Below are 16,808 nucleotides of genomic sequence, written 5' to 3' on the forward strand. Positions count from 1 at the left end.
AAAAGTAAAGAAATAACGTAGAGAAGCAAATTAAGAAAATTTTGATCTGGATGTGAATCAAAATCAAATTCGACATGGACGATAGGTGTCGCCAGAAGAATCTCGTATTTCATAGCTTAGCTAATATCAATGAAAAATGGAGCGAGACAGAAGCAAAGGTTATGGATGCTCTTGCACAGTATATTGATCCTAGTAAACAAATGATGAAATCAAGCGTGCTCTTCGCCTGTCAAGTACTTATCAGGAGGGCCGTTGTGGACCTGTAATCGCTCAGTTAAGAAGCTTTAAGACAGCACAGTCGATGCTGGTGCAACGCACGATACTAAAAGGTACTGACATCTGAATCGTTTAGATTTCATTCTAGCGGCAAGACACGCTCGAGAAAAGTTCATTCGCCAAGCCCCTCTCACACTCCCGCGCTTTGAAACTACGATACGATAAACGGGACGTAAATAATGCCACTTACATTTACGATGCCCTAAATGACGAAGTACAGCAGATTGCACGCAGCAGTTCTTCTCGGTTTTGCGAACGACAACACCAGCACTTCCGATGTCCCAGCCCCTACCACACCTGGACGCGTAAATAAGCTGGCAGTGTGGGAAAGCACACATCCGTCGCACAAATAAGAATTAGCGAGAGGATGTGGTCAACGTGAAACTTCCAATTACCTTCCAGTGATTTTTGGTAACGTAAGAAGCGTAAGAATGCTTTGGTAACTTAAGAAGAATGCCCTAATATCCTTTAGTGATGCTGATTTAATCATATTAACCTAGACATAGCTTAACACAAAGATACGAAGTGCCGGAATTTTTCAAGTGGACAAACGATACAGCCGGCATCGCTGCGACCGAGATGGGTGACATGGAGGTGGAACCCTGATAGCAGTGTCGCAAAATATTCCTTCTTTCCACATTGCTCTTGTTACCGATCTCTAGATTGTCTGCGTATACACCCCGTTCGGAAATACAAGAAGAATTGTGGGAGCCTCCTGTCGACGCCTTTCCGCTCCTTGTACTTTTGTTGACGAATTGCACGATGTACTAAATGCTACCGTCTGCCGAAACCCTTCGAATCGTTACGTATAATTTTGCTAGGAGATTTTAACTTTCCCAACATTGACTGGTCAAGTTCTTTCCTTACCCTTAAACTATTTTCTTCCCAATCTCAGTGTGTCTTGGACCTCTGTGCGGGCTTTAATTTTACTCAATTGGTTAAAGAGCCATTAACCCTAATGTCTAATATTCACCACTCATCAACGTAGTCACCCACCATCTGGTGTAGCAAGCCTTGTCCCTAGCAGGGCTGACCTCACCAGTTTACATTAAAGAGCCTTCTCTCTCTCTCTCTAGACTTAGTGGCAATGCCGAAAACACTCTTGATTTATTTCTATCGACTCACCCTGACTTTGTATTCGAGCATTTCAGGTCTTAGTGATCAATTAGTATTGCATTTCAATCTTAAAGGAGCCATGAAGAGAAAATGCAACTTCGTGTAATTTGAAAGAACTAGGATTCAGTATCTCACTCAGCTCCATTACATCCACAAAAGATGTTTTTTTAACGAAAAAAAGCAATAAGTATTTAAAAACTTTCAAATTTTGCGCCACAGTGACGTGTTATGAGCAAGAATGACGTCATACGGGCCAACAATAAAACATAATTTTCAGTGCGTTAACTGCACGTTAGCATTCAAGTGATGCGGTCAAATGGAACTAGGGGCCCCATTACAGACGTCCAGTCATGTGTCGTCGCGACAGGTCAGTTAGGCGGCCGCCAATTGCACAAACAAAGTTCCGTGACGTCATAGAAAAGTTGCGGAAAATTGGCTAGGGGGTCGCGACTGCTTCACACGTTTTCTTTAATATCTCCGTTATTTGTTCGAAGATTGCGATGATATTGGTATCATTGTTATCGGGACTAAGCAGTCTTTCTAATAAACCCAACTTGTATTTTGTCTTCATGGCTCCTTTAAGTTCTCCTTTAAATGCCTTAAAAAAAAGCTAAACTGATTCGTGATTACTGAAAGGTTGCCTTTGACGTAATTAATCTGATTGTCGCTTCCTATCTAGATACGCACATAGAACGCTCTGATGCTCATAGCGTGAAATAACACTGGAACTTATTTTTTGAAAAACTAACCAAGCTTACCAATGCGCACGTCCCTCTGAGGAGCATTCGCTCTGATGCAAGATCCCCGTGGTACAATCGGACACTTACTCGTCTGTTGAACAAAAAGAAGCGGCTATTTTGCAAAGCGAAATTTCACAACACTAGTGACCACTGGGCTTCATATTTTTCTGCTCAAACAGAATACACCAGCTCAACCAGTACAAGACACCAAACGGCACTTCTTGAACAACACTTTCCCAGATACTCTTTGCACCAACCCAAGAACGTTTTGGAGCACTGTGAATAATAAATAAGACAACTGCATTGTACTTGTCGATGAGTCACGCCAGCCTGTCCCTCCGGCGGATTGCGTGTCCGTATGAAATAATGCTTTCGCTCATAATTTTTTGTTCAGCTGTACTTAGGGCTATACCTGACGTTGTTCCGGGTAATTTTTTCGCCATGTTTTATGTCGCTTTTGACTCTGCTGGAATTGTAAAAATCTTTGATTTATTGAAATTGACACCTTCACGAGGAATACGTAGACAGCATCAACTCAAAGATCCTGAAGCAAACTAAAAATTATTTATCCAATTTTTTTTGTAAATATTTTCCAGCATTGTAAATTACATATCGGAGTCTTACCCCGATACTGGAAGATTGGGAAGGCGGTCACGCTTTATATATCAGGAAACAGGCATTCACCTCTAAACTGCAGGCCAATTTCACTGAGAAGCATTCCCTGCAATATTATGGAGCATGGCCTGTATTCACGCATTTGTAATTTTCTTGAGTTTAATAGTTTTTTCAATTCCGAACAACGTAGATTTAGGCATTTTCCCACTCTCCTTCAGTCCCGGAAAGTGACCGGCGTCACGTCGCTCCATGTGAGGCTGAACGTCTCAACCGCGGCAAATGAACAGCTCAGTTACCGCTGTGAGACCATGCGTTTCGGTGGCAATCCTAGGTTCGCCGAGTTCGACATATCTGCTGTGAACTTCGTTATAAGGAATATGTATCGCGTGTATTTTCGTAACTAATTTGTTCTTGTTCGATATGTAGCATAATTCGCTCTACCCGGGTTCGTTATAATCGGGTTTGACTGTGTAGTCTGTAGCGTCACTACGAACGCAGGGAGAGTTATATCCCCTAGTAGGGGAAACCAGCTTATTCCTTCCTTCTCTACTGCGGTATATTACCGTGCAATCTTTATTTCGGTTTTAAGTTCCCCTCTTTCCGTTTCCCGACGTCCTTCATGTCAAGGCACGAAGAGAGGTGGAAAAAAGAAGTGAGAGCACATCCTAAAGGAAACAGCAAATAACGCCCGGCCAACGGCCATAAAGGCCGGACAAGATAAGCAAACTACGTCTCTTTCCCCTGGGTACATCTGGGTCCGTGTGTGCGCGTACGATATGTCCTCGCAGTCAGCGCGTTTCCCCGGCCGCGCTGTCTCAATACCATCATCGTCAGCGCTCCTGTTCTCCCCCTCTTATTTCATCTTCACAGCTTCCCGCGGAGCAACGCCACCAAGGAAGCAAGCTTGCCTCTCGCTTCGTTCTCTTGTGCAACGCGAGTGCGCTGCCTCTATCGCCTTTCATTTCGCTCGGTAGCGCAGTGTTCGGACACCGGTGTCAATTAGGTTTTCTAATTCGGCAGCTCCAACATCTCAGGTTGTCGCGATGTGCAAACCTTGCTAATAGAGAGGTCGCGTTCCTCGTCCCTTCCAGCCCTCCGCGGTTTCTATTTCGCGGTGGCGGGCGCCGTAACCGTGTCTGTTTTGTTTCTCTTGTTCGTTCGTGGCTCGGCTGTTCCCGGGCGGTGCAGTGCAGGCGCTTCCGTCGTTCATTTCTGGGCCGCGCTTCGTAACTCAGGCCCATTTCGCAAGGGCCAGTTTCTGGCCGTGCAATCGAACGACGCCGCGGGCCTCAACTTGTTTCCGGTTGTCGTTCAAAACGGGGTCCAATGGCGTTGACGATGGCCAGGCATCCGCCGCTATGCGCGCTCAACGACACCGATGCTTTGCGTCGCAATCGCGCCCGGGGCCCGCCTATTGGAACCGGAATTCGGTCCCGCGGCGGCCGTCCCGTGTCGTCAACTAGCGGCGGCCACTGATAGTGCCTGCGAGAATTGCGCCGCAAAGTTCCGTCTTCAACTCTGGCGTCTCTCTTTTTGGTTTTCTTGTATCTTTCGATGAAGCAACTACGCAGACAATGGTTTTCGAGTGAGCAGCCGCTTTGTATGGGAGGGAAGGCGTTGTCGATTCGAACCGCCGGTGAGCGCATGCTGTTGGTTCCACTTTCTTTTTGAAGTACGCCATCTCTCCTGTCAGAATTTTGCCTCGTGAGCCGAGCCATTGGTTTCCATCAGAAGTGTGGCAAGAGATAAAGCCATATCTTTTGGGTTCTATGGCTTCGGGTTTTTTTAAGGTTTTCCATCGGGTACCTTTCGAGAATTTGATTGGAAAGCGCCAGACATTTCGAAAGCAACGGTCATATTCGGACTTATGTACTTTATTGATTTGTTTTTTTTACAAGTGGGTCGTTTGTTGTCAAAGTTTTAGCCGAGGGAGCTTAGTGGAACTGTTGGTTCTGTGAGTTTTTGACCTAAAATGTTGCGAAAAGCAGATATTCTTGCTCAATATTGCACGAACTGCCTGAGTGGTAAGCCTTGTTCAAAGGCAATGGTTTCCGCTCTTGCGTTCTTTGAATTTTTTTAGAAATTTTAATTTTGTCTTTTTACGCGCCTACTTCTTGTTTGTCCCCACAAATGTTGTTACTGTGTGCCATCAAGATATCACCTGCATGTCAATCTTTTCTTTCGTTTGAAAAAATAGCCTCTGCGGTTGGGGAAAAAAAATCTCTGGTTTTTAGTTTTCCAGAGTAAAAGAAGATATGTGCAGCCACTTGAAGCAAACAGAAGCTACTAGGATGCGCGGCGCGCGTGTTGTAAAACGAAATCCCACAACGTTCTACCTTATAAGTAAGGTTTCATGTTTTTGGTATATACCGATAAACACCGAAAAGTAACACCGCACGCGGCCTTGCAGAACTGATCGAAAGCAGCAATTCCCCATATTTGAGCCGTCCTTGAATATGGAAAACATCCGCTTACCGAAAATATATCTCTTCACAGCCGACGTTTCTCCGCGAACGACCATGTCTCTAAGGAACGTTCACTGCATAGGGTTTCCGGTGTTGAAATCTGCCCTGTAGCTTATGGAACGCGCTCAGCGTAGAATAGCCAGACTCGTCGAAAGCTTTGCTTGATTTTGTTGTCGTACCCGCCTCATGAGTAAATCTGGAGTGAGCATTATTTGACACTCTTTTTTTTTCTCTGGCGGAGCACAATACCATGATAATTGACAAGATTACAGTGCACACCCATGCTTTAATTCAAGCATTAAATATACGTTTGTATTACAAAGACAGCTGCCAACTTTTTGTTATAGGGCACACTTTTCCCTGGGGTGTTTTTGAGGCCGCAGGATCAACACCTTGTGGGCATTGGTGAGCGGTCATCGCTGGTAAAACGACGCACGGGAGGCCGAACCTGTATTTTAAGAACAGAATGATATTCCACCAGTTGGGGTGTTTACCAATCGAACCTAGGCGCCTCTTTTTCTGAAGCCCGGTTGATATCACTCGGCCAAAAGCCTTTTCGCTGATGAGTTCAAATGGCGGGTTCTGTGTGCAAAATTTCTGGCCTGTTTAATGCCTGGGAGGAGAAACAAAAAAATATACAGAAATTAAGAGAATTGTGGAATAACGCTAGCGTTCTTAGGCCTCTTGTCTAAAGTGCGACTTCTTTACAGCCAAATCTTTTGCGTTTTTTCTAAATTCTGTCCTACCAACTATCTTCACTTACGCTGTTATAATGATTACAGGTGTTACTTTCGCCAAATCTCCATTTTTCTGCAAATGAACGGCGTTACACGGACCGCTATTTTTGCTTTTTTTTTTCATTTTTCTTATTTCCTGGTTTTTCGAAATTCCGCCGGACGAATTCTCTCGATTTACGCTTTTATAACTATTACAGTTGTTACTGCTGCATGGTTTCCCTTTTTTGCTTTTTTATATTTTTACTAGTTTTTAGTTTTTCAATATTCTGTTGAACCAATTATCTTCATTTACGCTATTACAATAATTATAGATGCTACATCACCAAAATCTGCATTCATGTGGAAATGCAGGGCGTTACACGGTTTCGTCCCTTTTCGCTATTTTTTCTATTTTTCTGATATTTTGGTTTGTCAAGATTTTTTTCGACCAATTATGTCTATTTATGCTATTATAACGATTACTAATTAACTCGGCATTATTGGGGAAATACAGGACGTTACACGGTTCGCCACTTGTCGCTATTTCTTTTTATTTTCCTTATTTTTTGCTCTTTCAAAATTCTATTCCATAAATTATCCCTATTTACGCTATTACAACGATATAGGTGCTACTTCCGTCAAATCTGTATTTTTGTGAAAATGCAGGGTGTCACACGGTTCGCCATTTTAACTATTTCTTCTGTTTTTCCTATTTCTGGGTTTTTCATACTTCTGTTCGACCAGTTATCTCCAATTACGCTATTATAGCGATTAAAGGTAGAACTTCCGCCAAATCTGCTTTTTTGTAGAAATGCAGGGCGTTACACGGTCCTGGCTGTGGGGGTTCTGGGCAAAGAATGCTATGCATTAAAAAAATTTTCTCAGCTTGTGGATTTTAAGAAATAAAAATATAGACCGAGGAATATATACGCAGTCGCTGTTTGATGACCTTGAAATTACAGAAGCCTGTACCACCCTTACGATCTCCGCCTCTTCCATGCCTCAGTCTCTGCTTGTGATTCTCTTGAATTATTGAGAGAATTTGTCCCGTGTCGATTTGAGTTTTCAAGCTGTGGAGGTGTTGTATCGGAACATTTCGAGGTGCAGCCTTCTGAAGCAGACGTTGGCACGTTCCTGGAGGAGACAGCCGCCGACTTGGATGCTTGGCTGGCGGTGCTGAGGCACGTGTGACCGTGGAGAGGGAAAACCTCGATACCACTTTGGACGGTTTCCTCTACAACGAGTGTCGCTTTTTGCAGTTTTTGGGTGACGTTTCTCGCGCTTGATTGTCTCCCGGTCGTCCAGATCGTGATGTCGACAGCGTAGAGTGCGTGCTTCACGTCTCTAACTGCGTAGAACAGGGCACGCAGTTTGACGTCTGCTTGATAGGCTAAGTAAAAGACGATAGGGCCGCTCCCTAAGGCATACCCTTGTCGCCGAACAAGATCGGGTACGATCCGCCGTTTCCGATGTTGATTGTGGATGGCCGTTCCGTTGGCGACTAAGCCAGACCCCATGAGTTCTACTCATACAAGTTCCTGGACTCCAAGTGTAAGTTCTGAGGCGATGACGGAAGCTTCGTTCAAGTGGTCTCGATCTGTGGCTGAATTCGCTTATCCCGGTCGCCCCTCTTCAGAACTCTGTGAATCTCCTCCCTCGGTTTCGGGCCTGGGCTCCGCGTCGCGTAATAGGATTCGTCTCTGTCGCCACAACTCTCCCGATCCAGCCCAGGAACACACACAAGAAGCCAGGCATCCTGAGCAGGCACGAATAAAAAACGCCGCAACCAGCATCATCACCATCCCTCCCCCTTCCTCCACGTCTCAAGGCTTGAAAGGATGATACCGGACAGCCCCTCACTTGAGGACCAGCTCCGGTTGGTCGTTCGAGCGGAGGCCACGTACACGGCGCTAGGGTTTGCCTGAGTCGGCGTCGGGGCCTCCTCTGCCCTGTATGATGATGATGATACCGTTTAATTCGTAATTGAAACAAGAGAAACCACGTGGCCTGCCAAAGCCACGTAGGCATTGAGTGGCAGAGCATGGCAACCATAGAAACAAGACACGAAGAAATACATGGCCAAATAAAAGCACATAAGAACAAATTTGGGCAATCGAAGTGTACATAAAGATATATTGCAAATGCACACAGTGGGGAAAGCTGGCAGGGCATTTAGTATCTATTTGTGGAAAAAAACGTACTCGTTTTATATTTTGAATTTATGTTAGAAATATCAACACTGAGTTGGTTGAACGCAGCAGTAACATAGAACATTCTAGTCCTAAGTCCATAACTTGTACTGAAACGAGGAATCAAGTAAGGCTCTTTGGTCCGAGATTGCGTGTTTGAAAATACAACGGTTTAAAATTATTGGCCCACAAATGTTTCAAAAGAATTGTTGTGCACAACAAAAAATAAAAGCTTGGTAAGCGTAAAGTTTTGAACACACCAGTCTTACATTCAACCTTTTACATCGTAAGTTATGTTCGTTAACATGTTAACGTTTACATCGTAACTTATGTTGTTAACGTGTTAACTTATGTTTGTTAACTTATGTTTGTTACCATTCCAAATGGCAACGAATAGAGTTTGTACACCTTTGCTCCAGACCCATGCTCACACACACATGACACGGGACATGTCTCCACATCAGTGAGTGGCCAAAATGATAGCGCCAATGCTTTACTACAGCTTCCTGCCCTAAATTTGGGCGGTGTTAGAAAAATTAGGACGATAATCAACTGCGGGGGGTGGTAACGCGCCCCTGTAATCCAGCGTAAGAGGAGGCCTGGGTGTCAATGTTGCGCAGTAACTACTGCCTCTGCGTACAGCTCGTTTTAATGTGGGCGGACCGTTGCTAAAGCAACCGGTATACCACTTTGATGCCGGGGGCGTAGCGAACACCTGTAACCGTTGCTTGGTCGGGGCTTACAATGCGAGCTGGTCGCTGGCCGAGGGAAGTGATGAGCCCTTGTAACCGAGTGACTTGAGGGCGAAGGTTCAGGGTTACGGGGAGTTCCGCAGAATTGGCTCACCAAGTGGCCCTTAACCTCCGCGAGGTTACCGCTGGGAAACGTCGGATACTCCGAAAGGAGGAGAAGTTAGGCTAATCTGGGTCACCCAAGCCTGCGAGGCATGTTGGCCGGCACAGGAAGGGGTGATAATCACGAGGAGCAAAGTTTCTCAAGGACCGCGCCTAACAAGCGCGGGTGTCCCACCCTCCAGCCGAGAGAGACGCTGGCGTCGAGTCGACTCTAGCGGAGAATCGCCACAGGAGGAGTGAAATCTGCGTATTTGCGTGTAGGACGGCAAATCCGCCTGGGGCAAGCTCCCATTCGGCCCCAGCTAGCCACACGAGCGGTCCTCCTGCGACTCACGAGTATGGATCTAGTATTGGTGGGGAGCAGTGACCAGACTTGTCATCCTGGTACAGATTACCCTACGCTCGGCCCTCGGGCATCTGCTGCGTGAGCAGAGATAAACCGGCAGATGCGACTACATTGCTTTACCTGCGGCTCCCCTTTCGGGGATGTGCTCTTGTAGTTACGGGGAAAGTAGCTGTGTTCGATCACGCCATGTCTCGATGACGAAAGGGGCTCTCTGACAGAAATGGGTGGATGGTGTTTCACATACTTGGTTCTTTTTGTACCAAGTACGTGACTTCTAGTTGGGAGAGCCAGCGCGGCTGCAGCAGCCGATGAGGACAGCAGTTCCATCGTCAGCGAAGGTCATCTTCAAACCATGCACTCGGCTTCCGCCAACGCATAACCGATAAACAGTCCATCATTGCAGAATGACAGGCTTCGCGCTGCTAGTTTCACAGCGGGCATCCCCGTTGGTCGCCGTTTAGCATAACCGCAGATGTGAGAGAGCATGACCAACAGGAAGCGAGGAATCTGCCGCCAGCTGCGTGACGTCTGTCACTCGAAAATAGCACTGAGCACTCGGTCCGCGTTGCTTGGGCTCCCGTCAGAAGGAATGAGATGAGGTACATTGGAAATATGTGCTTTGGTGCACGCCGGCTGCATGTATGTACTTCTGCAGCTTCTTTTGCGCTGTACGAAGTTGGGGAGTTTACTGCATGGTGTCAATTGCGGCGTGTTTTCTGAACTAATTATAGCATTGCACGTATATAGCCCCTTTACGGCTCAATGCGCTATAAAAACTGATTTCTTTCGGGCACTTGTACTGCCGCCCAATAGAATGGATCCTAGAGAAGGAAAATGAGCACCGAAAACATGAACCCCTTTTTACTAGCAACTGGGAAATTCAGACTGTCCTTAGCAATCGCTAATAGCGCAAGGGACGCTGTTATACGCAACATGAATTAGGCATGAGAAAGAAATGGTAAGATCGAAAGTAGTGCTCGTTCCACTTCGTAAGCTGATATGGTTTATATTGCCAAATAAAATTGCGATTTCTCCCCTTGAATTTTATAAATAATTAATCCCAAAAAGTGTTTGCGGAGTTCGTTTGGGGCGAGGGGAGAGATATTCATTGAAAAGCCCGTCCGCAAATTGTCACCTAAGCAAAATTAAGCAACCATTGTCAATAATTGCAGTTTATATGTGTAGAGAATATCGGCGTATACGTGGAATAGCGAAAGAGGCATCAATGCGTGCACTGTCCTACCTCGATGACTACCCCATTCTAGCAAGCGAATTGTGCTTACCGAGGCCGCTTGCTCGAAGACAACACCAGTGCTCTCCGCGAAGCGCCCTGTGCGTACCGCTAGCTCCCACCACCCGCACTTCCTGAATTCACGAGATAGTCGAGAATGGTGGCGGGATTGTCACTTAGTCCCGGCGACTAGCAACATAAATTCGCCGCGAAACACGGACACCCCTGTCGTCCTCGTCCAGCCCTGCCTCTCTGTAGTCTCTCCCTCTGCTCTCGCTCAACTCCCGCGGACTCTACCAGTTCCGCACGCCGACTTCGGTTGCGCGCACCACGCTGCCGCTACCGGTGGCTGCCGCCGTCTTCCGCCCCTGTCTTTTTTTCTTTCCCGCACGGCTTCTGAGTTCTCCGCACTTCGTTGTGTGCCCAACCGCTTGCACGCAAGGAAGCGCGTTAGTGTTCGCAACACGTCACATGGACGGTGGTGCAAGGCGGCATCGCGCTTACCTTCATCTCCGCTGCCCCCTCTTGCCGCTATACCGACACGACTGAGGAGTTTTCCGAGCTGTTAAGCCTAATCTGCGAAAGCACTATACGGGCCCGCCCGGTGTCACGCCTCTTGCCGCTCGCCTTCCGCAGCGTGCACCCGCTGGCCGTGCAAGGAACCAGGAAAAAAAAAAGAGGCCCCGTAATTAAAGACGAACTCCGAGACTGGGCGCAGGGCACGCCTGACTGGCAACACCTCCGCCCTCCGCTCTCTTTGTTCCCCGGAAGACATGCCCGATGCGTGAACCTCTTTCGCGGTTGTTTCCTTGGCTTTCCTTTCTTGCGAGCAGCTCCTGAAGCTGTTCGCCGCAAGTGAGGGGCACTAATGCTACCTCTTGTCCGGTGTGCATTTTACTTTACTATAACAGCCTCTTTTCTACTTGGACGTTTTGACATCAACGAGGAGGATGCACCGTCGTAGCGTTGTTGCCTATGCTATCAGGAGTGTCGAGCGATCTTTCAAAAGAAGGCTAATTTTATCCGAGTTAGCCTTCTTTAACGAATAAACTTTTACGCGAAGGTATCACTAAACCATCAGAGGACAGCCAGCGGCATGCCAGAGTCTAAGACGTGTTTTTAGCACTATATAGCATCACGTGATTTGTTTGCTTGAAGGAAGGCGGTAGAATACAATATACAGAAAGAAGATAAACACAATTCAATCTCTGCTTTAATAATCGAGAGCCCACGCGACGTCCCTGTAATACCCGGCTCGTTCAAAACACCCGAGTCTCCCAAACTATTCATTCAATGAGTTATTTGTTGCACTCTTGAAGACTCAGTCAAATTATCAATCGACTCCTGGAGACAAGAAAAGAAAAATACACTCAAACCAGGTGCATCTTTCCTGCTCATCGCAGTTGCTTTAGAAGGGATTACTCTGGAGTTATTCAGTTTAATGCAAACTATTTCTGCGCAGCTAATACTGAGGGAAAAAGCTCGCTTTGCGCACACTTTCACATGTAGCATGCAGCTTTTCATGTTCCAGAGCCATCGAAACTATCCCATTGAAATGTATGGCAGTAATTTTAGTCTACCAATCACACAAAAACTCTTCGCAGTTCCTCAAAGTATTTCACGGTGTTCATGTCAAAGCCGACTTCTTGCTCTATGCGAAATATAACTTTCCTGAAATTACTTTAATAGGTTCCCGATAAGTGCGAATTTCGAGTGAGAAAGTTGGGGATGGTCGGTGGTGTTAGGCGTGGAAGCCACACATGGGCTATGAGGTGCGCCGTAGCAAAGGGCTGCGGATCATTTTGATACCTATCATTCTTTAACATGCGCCTAAACCTCTACACGCGGGAGTTTTTTGGTGCGAAAGCCTCAATTAGCTATGCTGGTCATAAATTCGGCGTCCATAGTTCAAGCAAGCCATGAGCCTCCAGGCAAGCACCCGAACCACCCATTATCTTGGACTTGGCATCCACCTCTCCACCGAGGCACACCTAAGGTTAGCAGAAACACTAACGGGGAGATGTATTCTCTCGCGCCTGGCACTGTCATTTCCACTAAGCCTCCGAACTCTCCTCACTGCACACGTACCCAACTCAATTCGAAGAAATTTCGCTTATGATGTGTTGCTCGCTACCGGGACCTGCCCTTCAAGCCCTTGCTGCTTTGGCAGGCCCGCAAAAGTACTCTGCTTATGCTATCAATAAACACTATTATTATTATTAATATTAAATTTAACTGTTCCCATCTTACCTCGCAATATGCACCCAGTGCATTACCAAGATCGTATAGCGGCCCGGGTCCGGAGAACGCTTGAATAGCATGGCGATAAACCATTGAACTCCTACACAGACGCGGCATCTCACCCCGGATGAGGAGCCGCGACAGCCAGTAAAACGTCGAACACCGGCGATTAACCACCGCAAAGAATCCCCCCAAGCCGCGGCGATAGCTCTCGCGCTAAGCCGAAGCGAAGCCATAGCCGTCACATACTACAAGCAGACTTGTCGTAACTGCGCAGACGGACAATTGCGCGTCACAGCGCCTCAAATAACCAACCATGGACCTCCTGAAATACCAGTGCAGATTGTATGGGCACCAGCTCAATGCGGCACACCCGGCTTTAAGATCGCTAACCTCGTGGCTCGCGATTTGAGCCGCTGAGCCAGCGCTGATGATGACGACAGCACGCATTTTGTAGTCTCGTACCAAAAAATCACGCAGATCTACAGGATGACTGGTAGACTCTATCCACCACCACACAAATCACTGCCCAGGAACCAGGAAAGAATATTACGGGCTCTGCTGGCCAATGCATTCCTCGCCCCGTCAGAATGCACCTCTTTGATCCCACGCAATTTTCTTCACCTAATTGCCGCTTCTGTGGAGAACTAGGGAACCTAAAACACATAGTAGGTGGGTGCGGAAAATGTACCATAGACCCCCCGCCGACCTCCGTCTTTTCACAGAGTTTTGGGAAAGAGCCTTGTCCAGATCCGGCCGCGAAGATCACCTGCGCCTGATCGGAAGTGGGAAGCCTCCCTAAAGCCTTTCCTCGGTTTCAATAAAGCTTTTGCCCAGTTTATTCTCGCCCTACAAAGTTAATCGGTGTTTTTTATGCGACGATAGCACCTGAACTGTCTGCATCAACGGAAGCCGTAAACGTGGCGGTGCACACAACACCGGCATATCGGGTCGACAACTCAACAATGACTCATTTGCATTCACGGCATCATAAGGAGTGCTTAGATCACCTTGGATTTACGCGCTTCGCCTCGATCAGGATAAAATGCACTCCCAGTATGTCTCTGAAATTCTTTGCCAGACTAAATCTCAAAATAAGTTATCGTATCAGATGCACTCAAAAATTACAGAGAAGCGTGATCATCGGTTGGAACAAATAGGTGAAACAGGGAACCCTGCGCACATGCAGGCACTAGCGCATACTCTAAAACTTCACTACGTGAGTCAGTAATGCCTCAGGTACTACAAGAAAAATGCCAAAGGATGAGACAGAAACGCGAGAGAGCGTGCCCGCAGTGCCGGTGCACGTTAGAAATGATTATGACAGCAGGCCGCGGGAGCACAGACCGTTAAAACGTAAGATGTAGAAAAAGGGGTGCGGTTGATGCGTAGTAGTGACCACCATACGTCGGCAAAGTTGGTCCGGCTCACTCAAACTCACTCACAAATTTATTTTGGAATCACCACTCACTCAGACTCATTTTTGAGCAACACATCTGCACTCACGTAAACTCAAACTCACAGCGAGCGCAAAACTCAGATTTCACTCGGGCTCAGAACACAAAATGAACTCAAAACTGAAACGGACTCACAAATAAAATTACCTCAGAACTCAATCCGGCTCAGAACTCAAACTAAACTCAGAACTAAAATGGACTCAAAACTCAAAATGAACTGAAAACTCAAAATGAACTCAGAACTCAAAATGGGCTCACAACTCACTCGGACTCAGGCGTACCCAAACTCTCTCAGGCTCAAACTCCCTCGGGCTCAAACTCACGCGTGAGTTCGAGCACGAAGACGTCTGAGTGAGGGGACTCGTGAATGAGTCCGCCGACATCTGGTGACCGCACGTCATCGGAGTGGCCAGCAATTTCCCTTCGCACAGTGGATAGGTGAATTACCTGGGAAGTAAGCGTGTGTGTCAACGTGAATTGCTTAATAGCTCCGTGCCTCTGCTGCAAGCTGCAAGGAAGGCGATGTACGTTGTTTCCGTATAAAAACAGTAGGAAAAAGGCATCGAGGGTGCTAAGCGGGATATTCAAAAGAATCTAATTGGTTTTTGTGCAGCTTTAACGAGCACACCGTAAAGTGCATATAGTGCCCTTGAAGCGTAAATTATTTAAATTAAAATAGACATTGACTGCGGCTCTAACATACCAAATTTCTTTTATCATCTTCAAGGGCAATTTTACCTGTGAAAATATGTGCTCCCCTGTGGGTGTACGGAGAGCACATGGGTGGTTAAATTTCCTCTCGTTTTACAACTTTTTTTTACTTCCGTTGGATCATTTTCCCCTTCATTTTTGTTTTGCGTAATTTTTTGCCATGTTCTAGGACAGGTATTTTGCTTACTGGTCACAGCTTTTTTCTTTTAAGTTAAATCACTGCGGTTATTCATACTTATACGAAAGGAGGTGTTCATACCTGTTTGCTGCACTCACCACTGCTGTTCTCACTCCAAAACGAAAAATTAATTGCATAATGTGGAACCATGAGCGTCCTTTCTACAGCACAACGGAATCTAAATACACAAATCCCATGCAGTCCACTGAAAAGGCGAAAACATTCATGACCATGTAGTGACTTAAACATGGCGCAGTGTTTTTATATTTATGCCGTTCAGCAAAAGACGTCTCTGCAACAAGCGGCCGAAAGCAGACACGCAGACGCAATAACTAAATGAGTATATACAGATAAGCCAATTCTTCCCTTGTAAAAGTAAGCTTCTTCACCTAACCTGCCTTGAACGGTGTAAGCAAATCTCCAGCCACTACCCGCTGCCACGCAGAGTGCTTTTCCGTGTATCCCGGCACTGAAGCCAGGCACGAAAACCCTGATAACATATCTCTGCGGACTGCATAATGTGACAGTTGCCGTCGTTTATCAAGACGCCTAATCTAAGCCAGCTATTTACTTTTTGGTTGGAGCACATCCCTGTCAGTTCATCACCCTGGTAATAATATTAGCATGCCGCGCCTACCCGTTCTATTTTGTTCCTGTCCCCATAATGTAAACGGCGCTTCAATTTCAAGTAAGACAACCACAACCAACCCAAGAAAATTTTTTTCTGGTTCAGTTTCTGAAACCCAGCTTTGTAAAGAGTTGTGGCTGTCGAGGAGTGAGCCTTTTATTTCCAGCAATCTGTTCTCGTGGATGGCTCGTATCCATCACTCTACGGTTGAGCGATTTCCGGATAGAAGACAAATGACCTACATTCAAACATCGTTTGTTGCAGCTTCAGCCGCAGCACTGCGCTCGTTTCTAGGGATGGTCGCGCAAGGACCTAACGTTACATACATAATAAATGTATTCACTCCGGCGGTATTTTTTACTAACCTCATTAGCTTTTCTTCCGATTCTTTCTAGGGAAAAAACTTCGACGCTTCGTGATTCGATTCTTTCTAGGGAAAAAACTTCGACGCTTCGTGAGGAACTTGTTTGAGCTTGCTTGAGGCCGGAAGAGAGGAGTACAGGCTGAGAAATCCAGAACCACAACGTTCTACATCGGAACTCGAACGACTATTGAAGAGAGACGAGAAATATAAATATCCACTTTATTCCAGTGGTTGGGCTTTCAAGCGAAAAAAGTTGGGATGAGTATTGCTGTAAATATTCAGCGCCCACCTACCACTTCAGTCAGAGCAGATAAAATCAGATTACCCTGGCGGGAGGTGTGTATTTCGAACAATAATTTAGTTCTTCTTACTACTTTAAAGTTCCGCATAAATAAAAAAATTATGTTGTATATTGTCGGACCAAACTTACTTATCTGTGCTTTCAATCCTGATTTTCTACGTGTTTTCTGATACCGATAACTTAGCTGGGTTCGGATAACACATTAACCGTTAAAGGGACCCTGCAACACTTCTTTAAACTTTTTTTGAAATCTTAAATGCTCGCAGAACGTAGTCACCCAACACACCGAATACTCAGATTAGGGGGTCGCAAAGTACCTCAGCCAAGAATTACTGCTTTTTGCCCATCAAATAACTTGGAAACTCGCTCAAAAGATTTTT

General features: G+C 46.2%; 1 protein-coding gene across 1 annotated transcript in view; it reads right to left on the reverse strand.

The window, feature by feature from the left end:
• LOC144178374 (hemicentin-2-like) overlaps nucleotides 1-16,808 on the reverse strand; it is an 813,819-nt gene that overhangs the window by 19,918 nt on the left and 777,093 nt on the right. The gene's annotated exons all lie outside the window — the stretch shown is intronic.

Source organism: Haemaphysalis longicornis, unplaced genomic scaffold, assembly GCF_048455015.1.
Source record: "Haemaphysalis longicornis isolate Haplotype H1 unplaced genomic scaffold, Haemaphysalis longicornis Haplotype H1 scaffold_4, whole genome shotgun sequence".
NCBI classification, from domain to species: domain Eukaryota; kingdom Metazoa; phylum Arthropoda; class Arachnida; order Ixodida; family Ixodidae; genus Haemaphysalis; species Haemaphysalis longicornis.